Source organism: Cotesia typhae, unplaced genomic scaffold (genome assembly GCF_013202065.1).
Source record: "Cotesia typhae breed Kobodo isofemale line unplaced genomic scaffold, CoteBio_Ctyphae contig_4, whole genome shotgun sequence".
Taxonomy (NCBI): Eukaryota; Metazoa; Arthropoda; class Insecta; order Hymenoptera; family Braconidae; genus Cotesia; species Cotesia typhae.
In genome coordinates, this window is record NW_027423748.1 from 570,389 (window position 1) to 593,323 (window position 22,935).

A 22,935-nucleotide genomic window follows, 5' to 3' on the forward strand; every position below is an offset into this window, starting at 1 on the left:
TTTTATTCTACCAATTATACATAAATTTTTTTGTGAGAGAGGCTTTTTGTTCTGAATTACATTACTTCTTCTGTTGGTACTCTAACGCTAGCGCCACCTATGTTGTTTTTCTTAACTATCTTCGTTGTCTACTTTTTTATCAGTACATTTTCAGTGCTCCAAAAACTCATCATTTCGTATACATGATAATAACAATTTTTTCAAAATAAGTCATTTTCTCATTATATAAATTCATTTATTATCAATAATTCTACAATGAATAAAGAAATACGTTTAATCGGTATACCTGTGCAAAAACTCACTGACCGTAAGTTACCAAAAGTGAAAGAGGTTATGAGAGTGTTTTTCTATCAACTTAAAGTTTTAAAGTTTTCAATCAAACAAAGTGCAAAAATTCAGCTGACAAGGTTATTGAATTGTGGAAAATAAATCAGATCCCTACGAGTGAAGCTCCTAATGTAGTCAAAAAAATTCTCCGTTTTCATAGTGAGTGGTTGAAATTACAAAAAGATTTTAATAAGAAAAGTGATAAGGTAAAGGAAAAGGAGTTTCAGACTGATCTTGAACAATTATTCGACATTGTAAGTAAAAATTTCCTAAAAGGGGTGGATGATAACATTAGGAAGTTGTATTTGGATCAAAAATTCTGTACACACAAAGAGATTCTTTCGAATATTGTACCTGCGTCAAACTCAACTACAGATATGATGGAAATCGATGAAAGCAGTAAGTATCTGAGATAAATAATTGTTATAAATTCAGGTAGGAGTGTAAAACTTCCTTTATATTTATTATAAACAATGAGAATATCATTTTTCTACTTTACTTGCATTATAAATATCAGTATTCCTACGTATGACATTTGACTCGACGGTTTCTGGTACTCATGTTTAATTGCTTCTCATCATAATGAATAAGTGTTGGAAATTTTGTCTGTTTAATTTAAAAATGAACTCTTATTACAGACTTGAATCAGCCGTCTACCAGTAATGGGATTGTTTTAAGTGGAAAATCAGAATCATTCTCGACGCATACATTAAGTGGAACTACAAATTCTGGATCTGATTTGGAGTATGAACCCCCAATTCCGACGTTTCTGCACTTGACAGAGCTAATGTCAGCAGTAGAAACGCGATGTTCATTATTGCTCCGGTTTTATCAGCTGTTGGTATAAAAATTGAAGATACAATGCTCAGCTATAGGTCCATCCAACGAGCTCGTATGGTTCAAAGAAAAGACATTGCTCAAGGATTAAAAGACAATTTTAAAACACACGATAAATACGTAGTGCATTGGGATGGTAAAATGCTAAATGATCTAATTGAATCCAAATCTGTGGAACGACTACCGGTTCTTTTAACTGCGTATGGTACTGAACAATTACTTGGAGTTCCAATAATGAATTCTGGGACGGCAGTTAATCAAACATCCGCCATTTTATCAACATTGAGTGAATGGGGTATTATTAAGTATGTCAAGGCGATGTGTTTTGACACTACGGCTGTTAATACAGGTAATCAATCAATTACAAAAATATTTTATTGTTGTCATTCTAGTTTAATTTCTATTTCTTACTGAATTTTACTATCAAAATGTATTAATCGTTTACTCGTTTGGATTTGAAATATAACCATTGATTTTTCTTAATTTCTAAATTTAACGATAGTCATTTATTATTGTTCTACAGGAATTCACAACGGTACATGTAAGGAAATTGAAAAGATTTTGGGAAGAGAGTTGATCTGGTTATCATGTCGTCATCACATTTTTGAGATCGTATTAAGGGGCGCATTTGAAGTATTTTGGCCTGTGTCATCTGGGCCAAATGTACAGATGTTTGGAAGGTTTAAAAAATTTTGGGATGATATAGATATAACTAATTATAAATCTGGTGTTGAAGATGCTGTTGTTGCTGATATCAGTTCGAATAAAAAAGATGAAATCTCTAGTTTTATTACGAAATCTTTACAGGTATGATTTAACTGTGATTTAAATTATAAAAATTTCGTTATTTTTGACAAATTTTTTATTTTTGATAGTTACTACAACCCCGAGATGATTATAAAGAATTATTGGAATTATCATTGATTTTCCTTGGAGAAATGCCTCAAGAAAAGATTTCTTTCAAACGTCCTGGTGCTGTTCATCATGCTAGATGGATGGCTAAGGCCATTTATAGTTTGAAAATGTATCTATTCAGAGATGAATTCAAACTCTCTCAGAAAGAATTGCATGGTCTTCGTCATTTCTGTATTTTTATAGTCACATTGTATTTAAAAGCTTGGTTTTCATCAACTTCTGCAACAACTGCTGCTTATCATGACTTGCAGTTTATGAAAAATTTATTGGAGTACAAAAATATCAATCCTTTGATTTCTTCAGCTACGTGTGAAAAAATGATTTCGCACTTATGGTATTTGAGCGATGAACTTGCCATTTTATCACTGTTTGACGATGGCGTTCCATTAGAAGTAAAAAAGTATTGTTGAAGCTGTTAATACTCGTGAAGGTACAGATTCTAAAGGTAAAAGATTTGTAATTGCTAAAAAGATTTGAATTCATTGGCGAAGAGAACTCTGAGTGACTTTGTGTCTAAAAAGTCATTAAATCTTTTCAAAATCTTCGATCTACCGTATAACTTTCTTGATGTCGATGTTGAATTATGGCCTACTAATGAGAGTTATCTCGAAAATAAAGAATACTTTCAACAACTAAAAGTTGTCAATGATTCAGCAGAGCGAGCTGTTGCATTAGTCAGTGAATATAATCAATGCTTGACAAAAATGAAGAACAATTCCAGTACTTATTGCAAGTTGTCAAAGAACATCAAAAAACATTCCCAAATTGTAATAAAAGAAATTATTTATAGTAATAGCGTACTGTTATGTTAAAAATATAGACAATTATATTGCAATTGATAATTCAATAAAAAATTTATCTATAAAAAAGTTAAATACTGGTTGTTTCTCACTTGATTCAATACTTTTCATATTAAATTTGACAAAGAAATATGTCATTCACTTCAAATTAAACTAATCATTGGCTATATGTCGAAAAAAATGCTCTAATTTCTTGTTTTAATGCAATCAAACAAGCTCAAGACTGAAAACAATATTAAAAAATTGTTTATAACATTTCTTTATCGATCGAAACTCAAATTTATGTAAATTTTCCTGAAACTCATAGTTTAAATTAAAATTTATCGAATTATTGATCAAAAACTGGAAATATTGATATTCGTTAATGTTTGACGATGAATATCTCGTAACGGCTTCACTTAATCAAAAATCATAAGAGACCATTTTTGTAGAGCAGTAAATTTCCTACAAAATCATAAGTTCCGCAATCCGAAATAATTTTTTTCATCGACTTATAAAATTCATAATAAAAACGAATATTTTCCTTAAAATAGCCAAACTTCAATTATGAATATCTTTTAATCGGTTGAGTTTTTGAAAAAGTCATAAGAGACCTTTTTTGTAAAGCATTCAATTTCTCACAAAATCTATGCCACGGAATATTTTTCCAAGCAGTTGGAAGCGAGATATAAATTTTTTTATCTGATTATTCGAAAAAAATAGAAACCCGCAAAGCGGAGGACCTTCCCGTCATAATTAAGAGCTTATACTTGGAGAGAATTCTTTTTAGGTGTCTACGAACCTATTTTTCAGAGTATAAAGTCAAAAATAAATTATTCGATTTTTTTGACCCACCCTACTATATACAAAAAAAATATAAAATCCCCATTGATAAGTTAGTTAATTGATTTAAACCGAGGAGTTTACACGGGTCAGTCACGTTAAGTGTTTTAATGCTACTAGCTACTATGAGAGAAACAGAATTTCAATTTGTTTGTTAGGATTTGACTTTCAAAATTAACGAACAAATAACCTTTTATATAATAATAGCATTGCCTGCATTAATTAATTTATTTACATATTTCTAGTTTTGCGCGGGAAAAGTTCAATTTTAAAATTAAGAATGTATTAAGAGGCGAGCAAAAAATTACACTTAACAAAAAGATATGAAATCCGAACAAAAACAGTTTCACTGTAAAAAATAGCGCCAAGTTCACGTTCATAAAACTCATCTCAATAATATTTGCACTTTACAAAAAAAATAATACTCGTTTCAATAATTTGCATTCTCTACAAAAAAAAGTGAAATACAAAAAATACCAAGAAACCGTGATAATGTTGAAAAATTGAAAAAAAATTTGTTGAAAATTTGAAAATTAAAAAAAAAATTTTTTATCGTACTTGGCGCGCGTCATTGAGTACCCTAAATTTTTTCAGGATAAATTAACATCCTTTGAATGTTCAAAAATTTATAAGTGTCAACCTATAAAATGCTTAATGTAATTAATGAAATATTATTTCATGATACGTTTTACAAAAATTAGGTAAAATCAACATGGCATACGTATAATGTTTGAAATTTTAAAATTTTCTGCACATCGTTTATGATTTCAATAAAACGCCCTCTCGTGTTCGGTTATGCGATCTGCTTACAAGTGAATACGCCTGCATACGTTGACTCTGTAGAAGAGTCACTACGAAAATTGAGTTGACTGAAAAATAATATATATAGCCGAGTAAATTGAGAAAATACGGTGTGATTGCCAATCAAAATGTGTTAATTCCAATTAAACGAAGCAATATCAAGTTTCTATATTAAAGCTTAATGACGGAACTGAAAAAATTTGAATCCAAAAATTTTATGTTATTTCAGATGTCTTGACCACACCACCATATTGACAGTTATTTTCACTAAAAATCTAAAATAAATTTTAGAAACGGAATTTTTCACTGAAACTGATATTAATCCAGTCAGCAGTGTTTTTAATTAGTTGAGTATACTTGACTAATGTGAATCTATAAATATAACAATGTATGAAATCATATATTATATAATAGAGCTTATCAGATATATATATATACACTACTGGAAAAAATTAAGGGATCAAAAAAAAATTCCAAATTTTTCGGTAGTTTTCAACAGGCCGTAACTTTGAGAGAAATGGTCGTACAGGAAATAAAAAAAAAGGAAATTGTAGCTCCAAGTGTTTAGTTTTTGGATTAGAACTTCAAAATTTCGTAGCCTCCGCGGTTTCTGAGTAATCGTAGAAAAACCAGCAACAAAAAAATTCCCAAAATTTTTTTAGTTTTTTTTTTGGTCGACGGGCGTGGAAAAAATTTTTTTAGCTTAACCACCATAAGGATCGGATACTTTGTTCATTTAGCTTTAATTTCTTTTTTAAACACCCTGATACGTCCACTCCTCGCTGAGATATCGGTCTTCAAATGGAAAAGGATCTTTTTGTCTTTGATTATCGATATCTCAGCAACCAATGATCGCACAGAAAGTTAAAGGTGGGTTTCAAGAACTTGAATGAATTCCCCTTAACGACTGTCTATTGTTTTTTCAAAAAAAAATTTTTTCTTTCCGTCACATGAATTTGAAAATGCAACAAAAAATGGCCTTTAGTGGTTTTTTGGAAAATCAAGCGCTGGATCGAAAATATTGAGGAAACCACTAATGTTAAGTGTGCCTTTTACAGTTCAATATGTCCACAAAAACCCTACAAAGAATCAAATTAATCCAGCCAGCCGTTTTATTGTTTCACTTGATCGAATTTTTGAAAAAATTAAAGGATCACGTTTTTTGCTCTGAAAAGCTCATAATTTTTAAAAATGAGAAAAAAAATTGTTTTTTCGAGCTTTTTCCATATTTTTGTTCCAGATAGTGCTTAAATTGAAAAAAAAAAAAAAATTTGTAAAAAAAATTTTTTTTGAAATTTTTTCTCTTGAAAAGTTTAAGAAAACAATTACCGCCGGCATTAGCGTTATCCAAAGCGTACCACGTGGAGGTCGCGCGGTCGGATTTACGCTTCTGTGTGTGTGTGTGTGTGTGTGTGTGTGTGTGTGTGTGTGTGTGTGTGTGTGTGTGTGTGTGTGTGTGTGTGTGTGTGTGTGTGTGTGTGTGTGTGTGTGTGTGTGTGTGTGTGTGTGTGTGTGTGTGTGTGTGTGTGTGTCAGGTATTTCAGGAGAATTGAGACCCGGTGGCTCGTCAGTTCCACCGTATTTAATGACTCCAAACTCATTCTCTGAAGGTTTTTTTGGTTCAATACCGGGTATTACCACCCCTGTTTTCAATAACGGCTCTCAAATGTTCAGCCATGTTTATGCAGACGGTAATTTAAGGCTGCGGAATGGTATTCCAAATGTGCTGAAGCGCGCGCTTCAAAGCAGCTAAGTTCTGCAAATTTGGATACTCTCTGCGCAACCGACGGCCCATTATGTCCCAAACGTGCTCTATGGGGTTGAGATCTGGACTCATTTCTGGGTGTCGCAACAATGTGATGTCATGCCGCTCAAAGAAGCGCCGGGTAATGTTGGCTGTGTGTGGACGTGCATTATCTTGCATCAATATGAACGACCTCAGATGTTGTCGTCTGCGCAGAACAATGGGCCTTAAAATTTGGTCGATGTAACGTCTAGCTGTCAAATTTTCGCGTACAATTACCAAAGGTGTTCTCCAATTTCGTGAAACGCCGCCCCACACCATAACTTATCCACCGCCGTAGGCAACGACTGGACGGACAAAGTTCTGGCGAAAACGTTCTCCACGACGGCGCCAAACGAGAGGACGTCGATCGTTGCCATACAGATTAAAACGAGACTCATCAGTGAATAAAACATTTGTCCATTCCCTCAAGTTCCAATTTCGATGATCGTAAGCATACGCTAAACGAGCTCGACGATGTCTTGCTGTCAACAGGGGTACACGATTAGGATGTCGTGCGTGTAACCCAGTTTCACGAAGACGGTTGATGATTGTTCGAGAGCAAATGTTTCGCACTTGATGCCGTCGTCGCTGTTGCTGTTGTTGTTGCTGTTGTCTGCGATTGGGGAAGTTTCGAGCGACAATATTCGCATTGACGAAAGGTTGTCGTCGAACTTCTCTAACAATTGTTCGATCATCGCGGGCATTAGTGACTCGATGGCGACCTTGTCCGGGGCGACGATGATATTGATTCGTCTCTTGGTATCTGGTATAAGCTCGAGATACGACAGATTGACTTACACCCATCCGGATAGCAACTGCATGTTGAGTGTAACCTTCGTCGATAAGAGTCACTAACCGAGCGACTTCCACCTCCGATAAATGTCGTCTAACCATGATTAAGAATCAAAAGTCAGAAATTTTCAATTTTGACCAAAAAATTAAAAAAATTTTTTTAGCGCAGAGGGATTAGTTTTGAAAAAACTGTTGAATGAAGCGATTTGCTAAGGATTCACAAAAAGAAAAGAAAAAAAAACTCCGAAAAGCGTATGAAAAAATCGAAATTCGATTGGGGGTATTAACTTTTTTATTAATTTAAAAGGAGATCAGTAGAATCAAGGAATGCAGCGGTGGAAAGGTGATAAAAATCATTGGGCGATGGTTTTTGAGTTTCCTTAACTTGTTAAAAAAAATTTTTCCAAAAAAATTTTTTTAATTTTTTTCGAAAAATTTTTTTCTTGAAAATTTTTTTTTTTTTTGAAAATTTAAGCACTTTTTGGAACGAAAATGTGGAAAAAGCTCGAAAAAACAATTTTTTTCTCATTTTTAAAAATTATGAGCTTTTCAGAGCAAAAAACGTGATCCTTTAATTTTTTCAAAAATTCGATCAAGTGAAACAAAAAAACGGCTAGCTGGATTAATTTGATTCTTTGTATGGTTTTTGTGAACACATTTAACTGTAAAAGGCACACTTAACATTAGTGGTTTCCTCAATATTTTCGATCCAGCGCTTGATTTTCCAAAAAACCACTAAAAGCCCTTTTTTTGTTGCATTTTCAAATTCATGTGACGGAAAGAAAAAATTTTTTTTCGAAAAAACAATGGACAATCGTTAAGGGAATTCATTCAAGTTCTTGAAACCCACCTTTAACTTTCTGTGCGATCATTGGTTGCTGAGATATCGATAATCAAAGACAAAAAGATCCTTTTCCATTTGAAGACCGATATCTCAGCGAGGAGTGGACGTATCAGGGTGTTTAAAAAAGAAATTAAAGCTAAATGAACAAAGTATCCGATTCTTATGGTGGTTAAGCTAAAAAAATTTTTTCCACGCCCGTAGACCAAAAAAAAAAAAAACAAAAATTTTGAGAATTTTTTTGTTGCTGGTTTTTCTACGATTACTCAGAAACCGCGGAGGCTACAAAATTTTGAAGTTCTAATCCAAAAACTAGACACTTGGAGCTACAATTTCCTTTTTTTTATTTCCTGTACGACCATTTCTCTAAAAGTTACGGCCTGTTGAAAACTACCGAAAAATTTGGAATTTTTTTTTGATCCCTTAATTTTTTCCAGTAGTGTATATATATATATATATATATATATATATATATATATATATATATATATATATATATATATATATATATATATATTACATAAGATCAAGCGAAATCGTTTTCTCTCGGGTTGAAATTCTTCCGAAAAAATTTAGGGTACTCAATGACGCGCGCCAAGTACGATAAAAGTATTTTTTTTTAATTTTCAAATTTTCAACAAATTTTTTTTCAATTTTTTCAACATTATCACGGTTTCTTGGTATTTTTTTGTATTTCATTTTTTTTTGTAGAGAATGCAAATTATTGAAACGAGTATTATTTTTTTTGTAAAGTGCAAATATTATTGAGATGAGTTTTATGAACGTGGACTTGGCGCTATTTTTTACAGTGAAACTGTTTTTGTTCGGATAGAAATAACTCTCAACATTTAATTGAAAAAAAAAAAAAAAAAATATTATACTTATACAAATCATTATGCTTGAAAATTATTGGAGAAATCGTGAAGATTTTTCTAAGATTATTTCATTAATCTAATGAAATAAATAAAAAACTTTAAATTTTTTAATTTATGTTTTTTTAAATTATTTTATTTGTAGTCACATAAACAACTAAGGTCATGGAGCGACTACTATATATATAACTTAATAGAAATTGATCTTTGTAACTGTTTCAATTCTATTTAACTAGAATTGTTTTGTAAATTAAGAAGCTTATTTTACAATTTTACAAAATTATATTAAGTGATTTGAAATAATAATTATATTAATACAAAGATGCGTAGGAAATTTATTTGACAAAATATTTTTGTAATTTCATCAACAAGTTTTGTGATTTTACGCAACATTTAGACGGTTTTTTTCGTAATTTTTAAATAATTGATATCAATATTTCAAAACAATTAATGAAAGTAGATTTACAAATTTTACATAATACGTCTTGTAGTTTTACTAACCGGCCTGATTGTTTGTAAAATTATTAATTGCAAAATTACAATATGTAACCTTCATAATATAATACTTCTTCAAAATAAAATGTATTGTAAAATAACGAGACATGAAAAGTAATATAACTTAACATTTAACGGCAGTTGGTTTACTAAGTTTACATCAAAAGCATTGTAATTTTGCAATACATATCATTTTTGAGAAGTTTCTTATTATCAACGTTAAACACTTTACTTTTACGTATAATTTTGATTAAATAGATTTGTAAAATTACAAGATATGATTGCTAAGATAGCTATACATTTGAAAATCATAAGTTCATAAGGTTTGCATGACGGGCATCGTGAATTTACAAGACATATGATCTTCGAAAATTTTGTATTATTAAATTTATCGGTTGTAATTTTAGGAAAAATTTCTAGTTAAATTGATATGTAAAATTACAATGATTGTCATAAAAAATTATAAACATTATCTAATTACTTGTTTAGTCATATCAATACTCTTGTTTTGTAAAGTTCTAAAACAGGAAAATTGAGAAATGTTTTGTAAAATTACAACACCTGACTTAGAAAATACAAAGTTGCTTTGCCAATATACTTCCTACGCTTTTGTTGTAAAATTACCATAGAAATTTTTAACAGTGTAGCTATTCGTATTCCGTGACCTACAATTCATCCAAAGAATAAAAAAAAAAATTAACTTAATGAATGCATTTTTTCGCAAATTACAGTGTTTTCAGAGTTTCATTAATGACAGACAGGAAAATTTTTTGACCTATTTTAATGTGTTTTTCCGTTTCTATTGTACTAAACCAATATTAGAAAAGTGTTAAATTAATCTCCATTAGACTATCTTGACAATGAGTATGCAAAATATCTTGACTTGATTTTGTAAACTAATAATAAGAGTATAATAATACAAATAGTTGCCGAATTCGGGCAAAAAAAATTTTTCGATCGTAAAGCACTCTCTGATGCTTCGCATCATGTCGTAAACTTTATTATGCTCGTTTTTTTTAAATATTCTCTAGATTATGGTTTGTTATGATCGATAATAGTTATTAGTGAATTTCGATTTTCAAAAGTAATTTCAATTTCGGAAAAATTTAACTTTGTAAATCGAAGTTGAATGTTTTCAGTGTATTATTCTATTTTCAAAATGTAAAATAAATAGGAATTAAAAAGTGGAAAATTGTTTTTAACATATAATCTACGCCTGCTGCTACGAAATTGTCGGTTTTTCTATGGCCACCTTCCCCATAAGCATGAGCCACTTACAAATTTTTGTTTTTAACATTCTTATCCTAATGAGAGAGTAGTGAGGAAAGTCATTTGGCGCGAATATTTAAATTTAAATTATACTATAACGTCGCATTGTATTAATTTTGATGACGAATGATCTTTCTAATCTCTCTTGCCTCTCAAGTTCGCTAAGCCGGGTTGAGTTCCAGTATTCTCTGAGCCGTGAGCAAACTCGGTTACGAAAGGAAAAAATTTTGTTATTGAGGTGTTTGCTTTTGTAGAAGAAAAATTTTCGACATTTACCCTACTGGGAGAAACATTGAAGGATATGATACTTGATACCAATATGCGGTTTCTGTGTACGGAAGAAAGGTAAGTTCTGAAAAGAATAAATTTTCTTTTTTTTGAAATTCATTGAGAAAAATATGTTTTTCTCTCCTCTCTTTTTTTTAACCCTTTTTTTTCTTCCCTTTCAAAAAAATTTTTTTGTAGTAAAAAATGTTTTTTCTAATATCTCTCTTTTTGTTTCCGGCGTGTCAGGTATTGGATAGCTCAGCCGTTGCAATGCGCTGAGCGAGCGACGACATGGTGTTCATTATAATGTCATTATATTTTATCATATTTGATGTTATTTTACATTATTTTATGTTTATTAAAAAAATATAAATTTTCTTTTTTTTATTAAAAATTTTTTTTTTAATTGTATAAATGAAAGAAAATAAAAAAAAATAAATGTAATTTTTTTTTTGGAAAAATTTGTTTCCTATGTTATGTCCAAGGGCGTTTTTAAAGCGGTAGCGTAAGCGGTGGAGGTTTGGACTAACAGTTTAAAGAATACGCAACGGAGGTTTTAATTCCGTTGTTTTAATTATTTATGTGGGACGTTTTCGAGATACGAACTTACCACGCCTTCGTTTGAGACTGACGGATTTTTATGAGAGTAGATGTACTTACCTGTTACAGGAACTTTATTGATGGTCAGATCCGTGGTTTTAGGGCAGCTGTTAGCGCCTGTTCCTTGATTGGGCCCTTTGGTTGGTTCTCGCAGCAGATGGAGTAGGGTGGATTTGGGCTGCTTATTCTAAGGGCTTCTTATCTTATGAAATTAACGAACTCGAATGGAATTTCACTTCTTTTTAAGATTTATTTTAATAAACACCTAAACTTTTACACTTTCACAAATTTTATTTAATCGAAATTATATTAATGAATTTTATTTATTTGAGCTAATGTCCTCCAGTCCCCCGTAGGGTAAAGTGCGCAAATTTAGCTTTAAAAGATATTATACTTATTGACCAAACTCTCGTCTAAGTGCAGGGCAAATTAGAACTTTGAGAATTCGGTTCTCTAGATTTTACCTACTTACCAAACTCTCGTCTAAGTGCAGGGCAAATTAGAACTTTGAGAATCTCGACTTGTAGATAATTAAAACTAATACGTGGCCTGCCGGTTGAACCGAATCTGAACTCGTCTTAAGTGCAGCGCAAATTAAGATAAGGGACTTTTACAAGGCACGGGCCCGTCAGTTAAACGCGAAAGTCGAATTAATTAACAAAGACCAAAACATTGGCTGTTGATCGCCTTTTTAAATACTCGCGGTGCTGAGATTGCAGAAGTCCCCGCTAGTCAACCAGCAGGCGCGTAGCTTATATTTTATTGTGGCTTTCGCGCATGGAGAAGTCTTCCATCTGCGCGGGTGATTTAAATTTACAGAAAAATTTTGGGGTGGACATAACACCTACTTCTTTCCCACCCTTTTTTTTTTTTTTGAGCAAGAATTTATAAAGAGGAAAAGGTAAGAAGAATTTATGTTATAATAAATTTTAAAATAGGTTCATGTTAAATTTTAAAGCAAGAGAAGAAAATAAATTTTGAAATAAGTTAAAAAAAAATTTTTTTTTTCATAAATTTAGATTGATTTTTGGGTAAGTAAGAAAAATTTCAAAATTAGGTTAAATTGATTTTTTTTCTGTAAGAAAAAATAAAATTTTTTAAATAATTTTTGGATAAAAAGTTTAAAAAAATAGTTTTAATAAAAATTAAATAGTTTAAATAAAAGTTAAGTGTTTAAAAAAATTTTTTTTGTGAAAGAATTAAATGAGATTATGGGGTATGGGGCATACGTGAGGAAGGTATAAGACTTCGGGAGGCAGCGCGGGAGAGAAAGAAAATAATCATGATCGTCAAGTGCAGATCCATGTGTACGCTTGATTGTGGGGTAAACGTAGATCTGCATTGACGACGGACTGATTATCCAAAGTGGGCGTGATTTACCGGGTAGCCGTGTTAGCGAGCATCGGTAAATCACTTAGCGTAATTAGCGGTCGAATTATAATTGTCGTCAACTGACTCTCCCTGTTCTCTTACTTACTTTCCTTTAGTGGTATTTATTAAATGCGTGTTTGTTTTGAAATACTAATTCAGTATTGTATGAGAAAAATTTCTGAAAGGAAATTTAGAAATGAGTGACGTTAGCTCTGAAATATATAACTTTTCTAATGTATACGGAAATTGTTTGGTATATATATTTAGTGATTTGATATGATAATAATATCATTAAATGCAATAACAGATGTTAAAAGTGATAAAATATGTGATAAAAATTTGAATGAAGTATAATTGGATTGTTTATGCGGAGAAGAGTATAAAAGATAACTAACTGCATCAGCATTCACAACAGCACAAAGAAAAACTAACGATTATAAGATTAAGTGCATACCTGGTGATTGGTGACATCACCTCATCCAGGTATGACACAGACTTAAACAAATGACAAATTTTATATTGATGAGTCATACATATTTCATTTATTAATCCTGAATATTATTTAATCTAGTGTGAATGCTGATTGTACGAAATTGTTAACATAATGTTACAAATGATCCCGAGATACCGGCATGAACAATCGAGAGGTTATAACTTAAATTATATTAATAATCAGAATATTGATGGATAATAATTGTTGGATGATAAACTGGTACATGTATTTCCAATCCGAACAAAAACAGTTTCACTGTAAAAAATAGCGCCAAGTCCACGTTCATAAAACTCATCTCAATAATATTTGCACTTTACAAAAAAAATAATACTCGTTTCAATAATTTACATTCTCTACAAAAAAAAGTGAAATACAAAAAAATACCAAGAAACCGTGATAATGTTGAAAAAATTGAAAAAAAATTTGTTGAAAATTTGAAAATTAAAAAAAAATTTTTTTATCGTACTTGGCGCGCGTCATTGAGTACCCTAAATTTTTTCAGGATAAATTAACATCCTTTGAATGTTTAAAAATTTATAAGTGTCAACCTATAAAATGCTTAATGTAATTAATGAAATATTATTTCATGATACGTTTTACAAAAGTTAGGTAAAATCAACATGGCATACGTATAATATTTGAAATTTTTAAATTTTCTGCACATCGTTTATGATTTCAATAAAACGCCCTCTCGTGTTCGGTTATGCAATCTGCTTACAAGTGAATAAGCCTGCATACGTTGACTCTGTAGAAGAGTCACTACGAAAATTGAGTTGACTGAAAAATAATATATATAGCCGAGTAAATTGAGAAAATACGGTGTGATTGCCAATCAAAATGTGTTAATTCCAATTAAACGAAGCAATATCAAGTTTCTATATTAAAGCTTAATGACGGAACTGAAAAAATTTGAATCCAAAAATTTTATGTTATTTCAGATGACTTGACCACACCACCATATTGACAGTTATTTTCACTAAAAATCTAAAATAAATTTTAGAAACGGAATTTTTCACTGAAACTGATATTAATCCAGTAAGCAGTGTTTTTAATTAGTTGAGTATACTTGACTAATGTGAATCTATATATATATATATATATATATATATATATATATATATATATATATATATATATATATATATATATATATATATATGACATGACATTACATAAGATCAAGCGAAATCGTTTTCTCTCGGGTTGAAATTCTTCCGAAAAAATTTAGGGTACTCAATGACGCGCGCCAAGTACGATAAAAAAATTTTTTTTTAATTTTCAAATTTTCAACAAATTTTTTTTCAATTTTTTCAACATTATCACGGTTTCTTGGTATTTTTTTGTATTTCACTTTTTTTTGTAGAGAATGCAAATTATTGAAACGAGTATTATTTTTTTTGTAAAGTGCAAATATTATTGAGATGAGTTTTATGAACGTGGACTTGGCGCTATTTTTTATAGTGAAACTTTTTTTGTTCGGATTGCGATTACGATTATTATAAAACAAAACCATTTACAATTGCAAGCCTGATTGAGTGTTAGCAGTGCTCGTTATCTCTCCGTCGTCACTTATCGAAAAACCCGCAACATTTTGGTCGATTATTTTGTTGCGGCTTTATGCACAACTGCGTGTTTTTTCTTTTGTCTTAAATAAAAATAAATGATAATTCATATGATTTCATAAAATTTATTTTAATTATTATTTTACTCAAGAAATACACAGTAAAATATTTTGCGTCATTGCGTCAAAAAATTTTGTGTTAAACATTTATTTCTTATTTTGCCAGAAGTCATTTTACCAGCGGTCATTTTGCATCGCTGGGTTTCAGTAAGCGGTTTTTCAATTATCTTGATTCAGGCTAGATATAGAGACAATTTGACACTTTGTATACAAAGTGTTCGGCTAAGAAGTGTTTCTTGGCACCCTATTCACATTTCATTTGATGCTGGAGTAAATTTAAAAAATAAGATTAAAAAAAATATCCTATATACTGAAATTAATGGTAGAATGAAGTTAGCTTAGTATCGAAAACATGGACCCTGATTTCTTATTGGTTAGGATTAAAGCGCGCGCGTACGCGAGCAATTTGAATTCCTAGTATAAGTTTATTCTTTAATGACGAAGTAGCCATCGGCATATTTTTATTATTTTCTTATCTATGAGCAATTAGTAATAAAAACTATCATATTTTATTATTTAGTGTGTAACAGTCATTAATGACTGCAACTGTGCAGTAAGACGATATTTAAATGTAGAAGTACTGCGACGCTAATTAGTGGACATAAAGAAAGACATTTATATATAATGATTTATAAGTCGAGTAATTCATCTACTGGCGAAATTTCTATAAGCTGTCGTGTTATTACTTTTTCTATGGCGGTTGGATTAGGCATCGAAAAAAGTTCAATATCGAAAAATCTGGGCCGCTATAGTTTCTGCTAATTAATTTTTTTAATTAAGAATATATTTTTTCCCATCCGGGCGTACGCGATTACCGCGTTATTTGAATTGAGAATACACGATAAATGATGACAATTAAGTTAACCAACAGCTGAAAGATTTCATAATTTTTTCTACTAAAAAAATTACCATAAAAAAATTATACCTGTAAAAATTTGAAAACTTACACGTGCTATTTTTTAAAATTATTTTTAGTACTAACAACATGATTACAAATAAAATCAAAAAATTAAAAATGTTGGATAACTTTTGTGTCATCGACATATGATGAAGTTTTCGAATAAATGTTACTTACAGTGTTTTATTTTATTTCTAAATAAAAATACAAAAAGTCACATCATATTTTATTATTTATATAATTATTTACCGAAAATGGTATGGATTTAATTGCTATAAATTTCGTACTAAATTATTTCTATAAACTTATTTCGATATTTGCATAAAAATTAAATTATGCAACCACTATTTTTCTGGCTAAATATTATAACGGATCAATAAAAGATTAAATGAAAATTAGAATTACAGTGAAAATAAAAACGAAATTATAATAATTCATAAACGCATAAACATAAAATGTACGGCCCTGGTTTAACCAATGTAGCGGCTGTCGAGTAAATGATTTGACAACGTAGGTAGTGACATCTGAAAGCGACTAAAAATAACATACTGATTTTTAAGTGTAGTCCAAAAATATGAAACATTGGGAATTAGGTTTCTAGTTAAGAAGTGTTTCTATGCAGATATTTTTGAATAAAAAAATTAAATTTAAACAGTTATATTCAACGTTGTCTGAACCGAAATAATTCTGATTTATAAAATAAAATCATTTTTTCATAACAAAATTTTTCCCTAGCACTTTTGCTATTAAAAAATGAAAAGTTGAATTTAAGTTTTTAAATTTTATATTTTTGTAATAAAAAGATAATTTCTTATTTTTGATTTTTTATTTCTGTGATAAGAAGAATACTTACCATCCATAATAAAATATAAACTTATTTCACGAAATGATATCAGTATGAAATGAAGAATAGTTTATATTGATGAACTTGTAACAGGGTAAATTACCCTAAATCGATAAATCACCTGAGATCGATAATTAGTCGACTCAGCACTGGCGCGCCCCGATCTTCCGGGTCTCCCGTGTAGTAATTAAGAGGGGAGTGGAATGGGTAAGTATTCGGTAGTTGGAGGGTGACAGAATCAGAAGAGGTTTGATAGTCAGCCGCACCGGTCACCACTACGGAATTAACAGGTAATTATTTTTTCGCAAGCGTATTTTCGGAACGCTGCGATGGTTTTTTTTTGATTGTCGTTTCAATCTATTAGACGGGAGTTCTAATTGTTGCACTGTTACAGGAATATACCGAATTTCAAGACATACCCGGAGTGAAGGATAAGGAAAAGGGAATTTGCAACCTGCACCTGGAAGACTCACCACGGCACATAATATTCGTGAAAGGAGTAAAACGATTACCCAGGTACATTATTCATTCCGTGGGTGGAAGATAGACCGCGGTTCATACTCGGTCTATCATTCCTCTTCTTTTCTTTATTAAAATTTAATAAATTAATTGTGGAACATTTGCTAGTTTTTAGATTGAGTGATTTTTATGGGGGTTTATACCCGAGGATCACTTAATCGACCTTGCGGGGGAAAGTTTTAATATCTGAAAGTTTTCAGTTAATTAATTGACATCTGAAGGTTTGTTAAATTTATTTTCACAATATTTAACTTGAAAAATTGATTGATTTTTGTCATTGAAAATAATCGACGGGTTTTTATTCGTGGAATTTCCGTCAAGCGTCAATTTTGTGTGTCGCATAAATTCCAATACCCAAGGTCAAACAAGACTTATCTAGCGAATGTTCTAGCAAATAAAAAATTGACTGTTTCGACTCGTGTCGAATTTTTGTAACTGACAACCGAGAGATTATTATTAAGATTATTTTATTGAGAATTAATTATTAAGATTGTGATATTTAGAATTTATTGTTGAAAACAAGATAGCTCGGGAAATTATTAAGATTATTTTGTTGAAAATTAATTATTAAGAATATTTTATTAAAAATTTATTATTAAAAACAATACCGATCGGAAAATTGATAAGAAAATTATATTGAGAAATTTTATTGAAATTATTTTATTATAAAATTATTTTTTTGTCACGTGTAAATTAAATAATTTTGGGGATTAAGTCCGTAAAGTAATTAAATTAAAATTAATGACACTTGATAATTGTCGGCGTGGATATTAAGCCCAAGTAATCAGTGATATTGCGTCAAGGTCAATGCGAATAAAAGTTTAGTCAGAATCAAATCGTTAAATAAGAATTTTCGTTTCACCGATAGCCAATGATTGAGTAAAATAAATTTGAAAATTGTAATTAAATTAAAATCATTTAAAATTAATTAAACTATTTAAGCGAAGTGTGGGTTATGTGTGTGAAGAATTGAGCGGGTTATGCGTGATAGAGAGTGTTAATAGTGTTAAGTTCGGTAGTCCTGTGGACTTGATTTCAAGTGTGGAGTTAGTTGTGTTAGTCCGGTGGACTTATAGTTTTAAGTTTAGTTCTAAGACAGGTGTGGGAGACCGTTTGTTCGAAAAAGCCCAATTAGTTCTAAGACAGGTGTGGGAGACCGTTTGTTCGAAAAAGCCCAATTAGTTCTAAGACAGGTGTGGGAGACCTTTTGTTCGAAAAAGCCCAATTAGTTTTAAGACAGGTGTGGGAGACCGTTTGTTCGAAAAAGCCCGTCTAGTCATCGTATCGTCAATTGGAAGGTTCGTTTGTAAATATCGTTTAGTTCGCAGTTGTTCTCCGCTTCGTTAGATTATAAGTTAATTAAAGTGTGTGTGTGAGCGCTTAAATTTGTTAAGTTTGTTATTTTTTATTGTTAATAAAACTGTACAGATTGTTAATTAAATTTTTATTATTTAGCGGCACCTTCCTCCACTCTCTCTACTCTAAGATTAAGATTTCTCAGCTCTGGACCGGTTCCAGGAACCGTGATTAATAATCCTGGTGGCGCCCTGGTAATTTTTATTGTTGTTAGTTTTGTTAGTTAAATTTAAAATTGATTAGGGGCCAGCCTGAGCAGGTAAAACTGTTACAAACTAAATTGTCAATTGAAAGCTTTTAATTTCAGATAAATTTTAAAAAAATTTTTTAAATTTTCAGTAATTTAGGTAATTGTAAATTTAATTTAAATTTAATAATTCAATGCTAAATAATGTAAAAAATAATAATAATAACAATACCAATAATGATAAACATACTTGTTACTATTATTTTTATCATCAATTGATTTTTACCATTATAATTATTTTCAGTATTATATTTATAGTTGTTGTTAATATTGTCATTATTATAATTATTATTATTTTTATTATTATTTATCGTTATTATCATATTAATGTTAGTAAATAACACTATTCGCCAAACTCATAATTAATGGAAGTATTATGTAAAGAATGTCGTCGTTTAAAATTTCCGCTCAATTCGGTTGAAGTGCTACCTACAGGAAACGATCACTAAGATATCGTAACATCTGTACATCGCTCGAACAGAATTACTTCGACCTTAATCAGCTGACTTACTTTCACGAAGAATGCAAACACAAACAATTTTAGCTCTTTTAGGTATTGATACTAATTAATATATAAAACGTAATTAGAAGAAAAAATACATATGAAAAGTTGTTTGGTAGTTGATTTTAGAGATTTTATATTCAAAAAGAAATTTTAACATTTTTTGTAATGAAAAAAATTTCTAATTCTAAACATGGCCTTTTTCCGCAGAAATTAAATAACAATAAAATTATATAGATATAGATAAATTACAGTTTTATTTTTCGTACAGTATCAAGTAGAATTAATGAAATTTTATATAAAAAAGCCGCGTATACTCTTTGGAATATTAATAAACTTAATTATCAATTGAAAGCTGTTAAATTCAGATATATTTTTAAAAAATTTTTAACATTTTTAGTAATTAAGAGATAATTGTAAATTTAAATTTAACATTTCAATGCTCAATAATTTAATAATAATAATAATAATAATAATAATAATAATAATAATAATAATAATAATAATAAAAATTTTATTACTATTATTTTCATCATCAATTTATTGTTACTATTGTGATTAATTCAAGTTTTATCTTTATTGTTATTGTTAGTATTGTCGTTATTATCATTAATATTGTTATTATTACTATTATTGTTGTTATTCACGATAAATAATAAAACAAATTATCGTATTTAATAAACAAATAATAATCATTATCTTTTTCTAGTAAAGTATTCATTCGACTTCTCGCTCAATTCAAATAATCAATCTATTTAAATTTTCGTGTAATGTGGTGGTACTGTTGATTCGGTCACGCCTCTGACGGCAGACCCGCAACTTAAAACGCCTCGACGCCACCACACGCTGAGAACTGTGACCAACAAACCTAATTCTTATCTACAGTTTATGTAAAAGTTATTCTGACGCACCCTGGCGAATATGAACACAAGCTGTGAATATCTGGTTTTCACTGTATTATCCCATCTATCATGAGATTAACATGCATTCTGATATTATTTATTCTCTGGCCATCCGCTTTTTACATGAAAAAAAAGTTAAAATCTAAAAATCTGGGTCGCTATAGTTTGTGCTGATTATTTTTAATAATTTTAAACAGAAATCATCAAGATAATAAAAAGTCATCAATTAATACGTGTAAAAAAGAGCATATACTACTATTACAAAACATCATATAAATAAGAAATCGAAATAAATTTAAAAAAAAATTTGCAACCTCAAAATACCGTTCTGCTTACGGTAAATACACACTCGGTAGTCTGGTTTGAGATTGAGAACGGAACTTGGCGCCAAACTCTACCGAGTTTGTTGATATAAGTAAAAGATACCCGTCAGACTGATATCAAAATACTATAAGCTTGATCATAGATAAATAAAATAATATTCTAATACTTTTGAGGATGCAGGTTATTTTATGGATGGAATAAGCCTTTATTTATTGGATAGGAGTATCGTTAAAAATAATTCAAGCTTGATAAGAAAAATGTAATTTCCACGGGTGCCATAACTTAGTCCTAATTCATACTTTTAATAATGTGATGTTTTCATCAAAATCGTGTTTATGAAACGTCTGAATTCATGAATGTGAGACTTTACTAATGTGAGGTTTTAAAAAAAATTGGTTTAATAAATGTGATGTTTTCAAAACGTATACTTTGAAAAATGTGATGTTTTCAATATGTAGACTTTAATAAACGTGAGACTTTTAAAATGTGAGGTTTATGAAAAAAACGGTTTAATAAATGTGACGTTTCAATATCGTGAGATTTTGCTAATGTGAGGTTTCATAAACGTGAGGTTTTAAACAAAAATCGAGCGGCAATATCGATTGAAGATGGAAACAATTTCAGTTGATATAGTAGATTTCATGTGATAAGAACTAAAAATTTTTCAAATTGACTTCCGGGCGGCAAATCACGCAGTCCAGTATGTTAATTGTTAAATTAATTTTTCAATTAAAAAAAAATCTATGGATGCATATTAACATTAAAGTAATTATACTTATCGAATAAACTGTAAAGGTCTAATGAAATTAATTATTAACAAGTAAAAAAATAAAAACTTATTTAAAAATAAAAATAAAAACCCAATTTGCAAAATCAATTTATAACAAAATAATATCAATAATTATTTAGGATACACAATATCAAAGTAGCTATTCATTTATCTATTTGTTTATTTATTTATTTAGTTATATATTTATTTATGTATTTATTTATTTTTTTTTTTATATGTAACTAAAAATATATATTAGGGGTACCCGTTACCTGGAGCTGGACTGGGCCCGAGACATGAGACTTGGCATGTGATGCTCATGAACCATCTGGGGACAGCCACCATCTGGGGGACAGCCATCATCTGGGGGACAGCAGATGCCGGCTGAATGTGAAAGGACTTTCAATTATACCGGCCTCTTGTCGACTATCCGGAGGAACCCGTTTTCCAAGATGACTATTCGATGGATCTCCAAGTTCCTCTAAGACAAACAGTCAGAAACGAGTACGCAGCCACCTCCGCCGCTGTCGTGAATTTTCGGAATGGAGAACGCGCTATCTTCCGTCAAGAACTGGTCGAACAAAAATAACGTTAGCGCCTCCAAGCTCTGTAAGCAGATCTGTGCGGAAGACCGCGGACCTGGACCGCCCCAGGCAGCTAAAAGTGGTGGCACGCGTTCCCCAATTCCTGCAGAAACTAGAGCCCATGTATCACGACGAGGACTGCTGGAGATTTGAAAGCAAGTCATGGACCATATCAACGAGGACGACCTGGAGAACGAAGACAAATAATACCGAAGCACCCGGTAGCCGGGAGTAAAGTCCAGGTTGGACAGCATGAAGTCCAGACCCGAGCTAAACTCTCGCAAGAGCTTCCCGAACACCGGGTACAGAATTATCGTCAGCAACCTTCAGGCCAACGTCACGTAAGAGGACATTAAAGAGTTGTTTGGAGATGTCGGAGAACTCCTGATCTCGATGTTAGTTCGACCCGGTACCGCAAAAGTCGACCCGGTATACCGCATCTACGTGACCCAGAAAGACGCTACTAAGGTCATGGGGACTTATTAATACTACAACCGGCAGCTTGATGGTCACCCTATGAAGTGTCTTTTGGTCAATTCTTAGTGGAAGAACAATCTAACTGCTCCTGCTGTACGATCTGTTTCTGGATCAAGAAGATCAGGGAAGTACTAGCAATGTACAACAAAGTCTCAGTGCGGTGCATCGTGCCCTTTACGATGACAACCATAATTAACTTCCCAAACGTAAGTTATTAATATGTTTCTGGAAACCTCCAATCAAGGGTACATTCTTTAAATAAACGTTGTAATAAATTTATTGATTAAAATGATATGCGTTTGATTTAATTAATTTATTTATATTAATTTTAGAACAATGAATTAATTTATTTAAACCAGAAAAAATACAGAAACCAGGTATTAATTTAAAAGAAAAAAAAAAACGGCCATTCTTTCATTAGTTAACAATTAATTTGTTAATTATTTTAATAATAATCTGCCTCTATTTTTTTATTTTTTTTTCACTGAAAAATTTATTTAATTATATTAACATACTGGACTGCGTGATTTGCCGCCCGGAAGTC

General features: G+C 30.8%; 1 pseudogene; it reads left to right on the plus strand.

Moving 5' to 3' along the window:
- The first annotated feature begins 1,081 nt into the window (after positions 1-1,081).
- Positions 1,082-22,683, plus strand: LOC141527373 (uncharacterized; annotated as a pseudogene).
- Positions 22,684-22,935: the final 252 nt, after the last annotated feature.